This window comes from Aotus nancymaae, unplaced genomic scaffold (genome assembly GCF_030222135.1).
Source record: "Aotus nancymaae isolate 86718 unplaced genomic scaffold, 86718_ANA_hifiasm-v0.15.2.pri h1tg000108l, whole genome shotgun sequence".
NCBI lineage: Eukaryota > Metazoa > Chordata > Mammalia > Primates > Aotidae > Aotus > Aotus nancymaae.
In genome coordinates this window covers 26,690,230-26,696,229 of record NW_026988523.1, presented here as the reverse complement: position 1 = coordinate 26,696,229, position 6,000 = coordinate 26,690,230, and the positions used below count along the sequence as shown (strand labels likewise).

Here is a 6,000-nt window from a genome sequence, read left to right as displayed (position 1 = left end):
ATGCAGCATTAAATAACAATACCATTTTTACTGTAGACCAATTCTCTTCCAGGCATTGGACATAGAACAATGAATAAATAGGCTGTATCCTGCTTATATTTGAGTGAAGAGAGACAGAAAAAAAATAAATGTTTAGTAGTAAGAAGAAAATATTTTACATAGTGATAAACTTTATAAAAGGATACATACATGCATAAAATGGAGACAGACCTGGTCATTTACATTGAATGCCTCAAAAGGAAAGTGGTAACTTTAGGCAGGAAGATTATGAAAAAAAAATTCTGAAGAGGTGAATAAGCTGGGATTGAAATGATGGAAGTAATCATCCATGAGACGTCTTGAAGGTTATAGACCCTGAGCTGGAAATGATTTTGGCATAATCAAGTAGGATAATGGAGGCCAGAGAAGATAGAGAGCAGAAAAGGCAGGGGAGTACGTGGGATGCTCCTAGGTCCTCTGGAGCAGAGAGGTATCCAGGAGCTTTGTGAGCTAAGACAGGAGCTTAGATTTTGTTGTATGAACAATAGGAACATACAGGAACCACTGAAGTTTCCTTAGTATTTTGTCTAGGGCTTGCTTTGTATTCATGATACCAATATTCTTAGAAATGTGACATTCATGTATTAGATGCTTTCACATACTTTATCAAATGAAAGGAATAATATGTTCCAATTTAATTTTATTTAGCTTCCTGCATAAAGTTACCACTTTCCTTTTGAGGCACTCAACGTAACATAACCTTGGTTTGTGACATACCATGACCTTGGCACTCAACGTAACATGACCAGGTTTGAAATCCCTGCTTGTGGGGAGGAAACAACCTTAAGACAATATACACGGGATCCAAGGACATGGAGGAAGATAAATGGTGCAGGATTCAGACTGATACCAGGGAAGAGTGCCTTCATGTCTTGTACGACTGAGGAGACCCGGTATTTCCTGTTTGAAACAGTCTTCCTTCATGGGATTAGCAAATATAGGTCACTGCATTTAAAATCTCCTAGTTAGACAGGACTTTGCATCTGTCTGTCATAGCCGAACATTTTCTAGCCCAAAGGTGGTGTGATGAATCTGTACCCACAGCAAATCACATTACGTCACATTACAGTAGAAAGTAGGGAAGACGTAAAGCGACACAAACGGAATTGGGTTAGAAGACAGTCTGAAATAGCAGTTCCAAACCCTTTTCATCTCAGGCCCCCTTTACACTAGTAAAGTTAGTGAAGACTCTCAAAGTTACATGCTTTCGAATGATCTCAATTGCTGAATTAGAAATTAAAAATGACGAATATACAATATTATTAAATAACTTATTTAAAAGTAACTGTAATATACTCATTACATTTTAACATGAATAGCATATTTATATGACAAATAACTATTTTTCAATAAACATAAGATAAAGAGTGGCACTGTTTTACAATTTTGTAAATTTCTTAAAGATTGGCTTAATAGGAGACAGGTGGAGTTTCATACTTTTTTCTTCCTGTACTTTGTTACAATAAAGGCAGCATGTACTTTCTGGAAAATTCCACTGTACACTTGTGAGGAATGACAGTGAAAAAAGCAAATACTGTTTTAATATTATCTTAAAAATATTTTTAACCTCATAGACCCTCTGCAAAGGACCTCCCGGGGTTCCAAAGCACACGTTGAGAAACCACAGGGCTAAAGGAATCACATGGTTGGGATGGATGCTTATAGGTGCTGTTTCTGGATAAGACATTGCCAAAAGCAAATATAGTCTTCCTTAGTATTTTGTCTAGGGCTTGCTCTGTATTCATGATACCAATATTCTTAGAAATGTGACATTCGTGTATTAGATGCTTTCACATACTTTATCTAATTTACTTCTTGTAAACACTGAATTGTCCTTTATCCTGACAGAAATTGTTGAAATCCACTTTTATACAGAAGGAATATGAAGTTCAGCATGGTAAGTAACTTGTCTTGGCATGCACAACCAAATAATAGCAGAGATTGTCTCCTGAGGCTATGTGCTTTCCAGAACATCTATGCTTTCCCCTTAAGCAACAATTATTCAATACAGCAATAATTAGGACTTATGGGAAAATGAAGATTAGTTGTAAATATAGTACAAATAAAAAAAGAAAGGACTTAAATAAAGCCTTCTGTGGGGGAAGTTGAAAATGAATAGAAGCCATAGGTCAAATGTGAAGAAAACAGATTTTTGTTGTATTAGCATAACAGTAATTACAACAAAAATCATGACATCTACTGAATAAAATTAAAGTTTGCATAAAGAACATCTTTTGGGATGGGTGTTTCACTTAAGCACCCCTGACAGGCATTCTATGGAGAAAAAATCAGTTGTGTTTTAGAGGAATTGAGGGAAAGGAAAAACTCAGGGGTAGTTATCCTGAAGCACCTATGCTAGAAGACATGAGAGTCATATGGATATCTTGGGGAGCCGTGATTGGAGATGTTACAAGGACTTCAAAATCTCTGTGGCTTATCATCTACACAGTTTATACAAATTCTATTTCAGTAAACCTATATATCCACAGAAAGAATTATTATAAAGATTTTTTAATGTGGAATATAAGATTTCAAGTGTGTAGCTTATCTCATTTCATTATTCTTGCTGCCAGATTCACTTTATTTCTGCATAAAATGGTGACACCTTGGGTTATTAGGTTAGTTTTTCCTTTGTAAATAACTCCAGCACTTTCCTCTGATAGGCAATTCAGATTATTACTTATGAGGGACATCAAGCTGCAGATACATTTAGCTGCATCGAAAATAAAATACCCATTGCCTTACATTTCATGGTATGTCCAGAAAGCTTAAATATTTTAGTATGTGTAATATATTTTGTCACTGTAAGTCACTTTCACAACTGACTGTGCAAAAAGTTATCAGATGGTTGCCAATATTTTCTCAAATTTCAATCTACCTTCAGGTTATTGGCTGAACAGTTTCTGAGACTAAGTCACAATAAATAATTGCTCTAATGTGTATAAGAATGGAGGTGCATCTTATGTTATCTCCGGCTAAAATGGAATATGTCCATAGTATTGTGGCTTTTTCATCATCTTGTCACCATATCTGGCATGAAGATATAACCATGTCACACTCATCTGTCATGATAATGAAATTCATATAATTTTCTATCTTGAAGATCAAATGATGGGGTAATAAAGGCAGAGGAAAGTTATCTTAATGTTTATGTGTGAGTAAAACAGAAATCCCTCCCTCATGTCAGCTGCTGGGGATAGTTTCAGCTTCTATATGGGGGTAAGGAATGTATTATTCATAGTCCAAGAGAATAATCCATTCAATTATTGTGTGCATTAGTTTCCTCCTGGTGCTGCAACAAATTACCACGGGTTTTACGGTTTCAAACAACATCAATTTATTATCTCACAGTTCTGAAAGTCAGAAATTTGAAATGCCTCTGAAGAGGCTAAAATCAGCGTGTTAACAAACCATGTTCCTTCTCAAGGCTTCAAGGGAGAATCCTTTTCTTTGACTTTTCTGGTTTCTTGAAGCCACACACATCTCTTGGCTCATGGTCCTCTCCTCCAGAGGAAATCACTCCAACTTCTGCTTTCATTTTCACATCTCATTTTGCATCCCTCCTATAAAGACTTATGATCTTATGATTACATTGTACCCACCCATACAATCCAGGATAATCTCACTATCTCAAGAACCCTATTGCCATGTAAGGTAACATAATCACTCATTCTGGGAATTAGGATTTAGGTGTCTGTGGAGGTCATTGTTTTGCCTACCAGACCAAACACTTGATTGCTGATTCTCTCATGTGCCTGCCCAAATTGCAAATGCTTACCAGATAATTGCAAATTATCCTACCAGATAATTTACCAAGTAAAAAGCAGAGATTCTGCCATCAAGTCGCTTACAGTCAAACCTAATATGATGAGTCTGATACGGTGACTGTATTGAACCACAATTAATAAGCATAGAGCGTTTATAAGAGCAAGTTAGATGAAAAGTCAAGCTAGACTATGGACTCAAGGCAGGTTTTCTCGAGGAGGCAACAGCGCAAAGAAGAGCAGAAAAGGGTGTGGCAGGTGTGAGGGAGAAGGAAGGAATCCTATGAATTCCGGCAGTGTCTAGCTGGCTTTCTGTACCTCCCATACCTGAAATCCATTGCTCCTACTGCATTTCACTCTCCCTCATTTTCTTCACTCACTTCTGAACCACCTTAAAGCCAATGGATCACCACTATAATTATTCTTCTATGCCTACTCACAATTCCTTTATTTTTCTTCTACATTTTTGCCAAATCAAGAAAACACTAGATTATGCCAACTCTTTGACATCTCTATACCTACATCTGTGCAGCTGAATAAAGCAAGAGACAAGCACACATATGCATTCTGGTTTCACTGTACCTTTATGACCTTGAATATTAGATAGACTCATAATGCTACCGAGAAGTCCTAATAGACTCCCCAGGCCAGTTATGCTCTCATGACCACAGGCATATTCCACGTCTCTGGCTCTCTCCTCACATCATCATCAATGTGTCTTTTTCTTGGCTGATAATCCTGCCTTGTATCTCATTGTGAAAATAAAATGACTGGAAATGAAATTGTAATCTTGCCCTACCTATGCATGTCTGTCCACCTATCCATCTACCTATCTGTCTATCCTAGTGACTCAGATTTTTAGAAATCATGATCTCTTCTTTACTTTCCTTTTTCACTGATGAACTGCATTTTAGTCCAGTCTTCCCGCCTGTACACCAGTTCCCTTGTGTTTTTCGAATCTTCATAGATGCTATTTCAGTAATTCTGCTTTCTCAAGCACTGAAAATTTTTCTTTTTCTCTACTGAAACCTTACATTAGCATGCAAGCATGTTGTTATTTTGTGATTTTAAAAATAAAACCCCTCTCCATTTAATATTGCTCTCCATGATTAGCTCATTTTTCTGCTTCCCTTTGTGGTAGCATTTCTCGAAATAATACACATACTCCTTTCTCTCTTTTAAATATCTCTTAACTTATTTCACATAGGGTTTTATTCTCTATACTCTAGTGAAAATGCTTGTGCAAAAATGTTACAAATAATAGTTCACACGAATATAACACTGTGTTCCAGTTAATTTATAAGACTACATAATCCCTACCACAGCGTGCACGGTAGCTAGTAAGAAGCGCAGGTGGGAAGAACATCCAGGTGGATATTGCCTAAATCCGTGCTTTTGACCATGTTAGTGCCTCTCTAACACACAGATAACCTTCACATTTCCAACTCTCATTTTTCATTCTTAGTCCTCATCTTCTTTAATCTGTCAGCAGCATTTAACAAAAGCATTATTTTTATAGTTTAAAAAAATTATTTTTCATTGGCTTTTGGGACCTCACACTTCTCTTATTTTCCTTCCACTTCATTGCGTATAGGTCTCAAGAGGACCAGAGTAGATAAACATAAGAAATATATGGTTCCTTCTGCTTAAGGATGTGGTATTTAGTTACACAGAAAGGTGCACTAGTGAGCAAGTAATCTTTCTACAAAGTCGTAAAAGGGATGAATTCAAAGTGCTGTGGTGTTTAGAACCAGAAGTTGCAACTTTCCTGTGAAATTATGTTTATTTTTAAGAGAAGCAGTACTCAGGTTACATTTTCAGCTATGAATAGGAGGATGTCAGATTGAGAAAATGCAAAGGAATGCTCCAAGTCAACTGAAGGCATATGTGAACACAGGATGTTTGAGAAATAATGTAAGAAGCTAACGTGGTTATTTTCACCTCCAATTCAATGTCTTTATTTGATTTTGAATCAGTATGCTTGAGAATGCAGTAGTGGTAGCTTCACTTTTCAGCCACATCTGCATTAGATTCTTTTATAGAACTTCTAACAAATATCACTGCCCAGCCTGTGCCCTCAGGGGTCATGATTAGTTTTTCTGGGATGAAACCTGAGCACTGGTGTTTTAAAAAGCTCCCCAGGTAAATCCACTGTGTAGCCAGAGTTGAGTACTACTGGGCTAGAACGTAAGCAATG

At 36.8% G+C, this 6,000-nt stretch overlaps 1 long non-coding RNA gene across 1 annotated transcript in view; it reads left to right on the top strand.

Annotated features, from left to right (window-relative positions):
* The first annotated feature begins 1,880 nt into the window (after positions 1–1,880).
* LOC110567736 (uncharacterized) overlaps positions 1,881–6,000 on the top strand; it is a 218,780-nt gene continuing 214,660 nt past the window's right edge. Inside the window, exon 1 of the long non-coding RNA XR_002478085.2 lies at positions 1,881–1,936. This is a non-coding gene — a long non-coding RNA (uncharacterized LOC110567736). The remainder of the gene's footprint in view (positions 1,937–6,000) is intronic.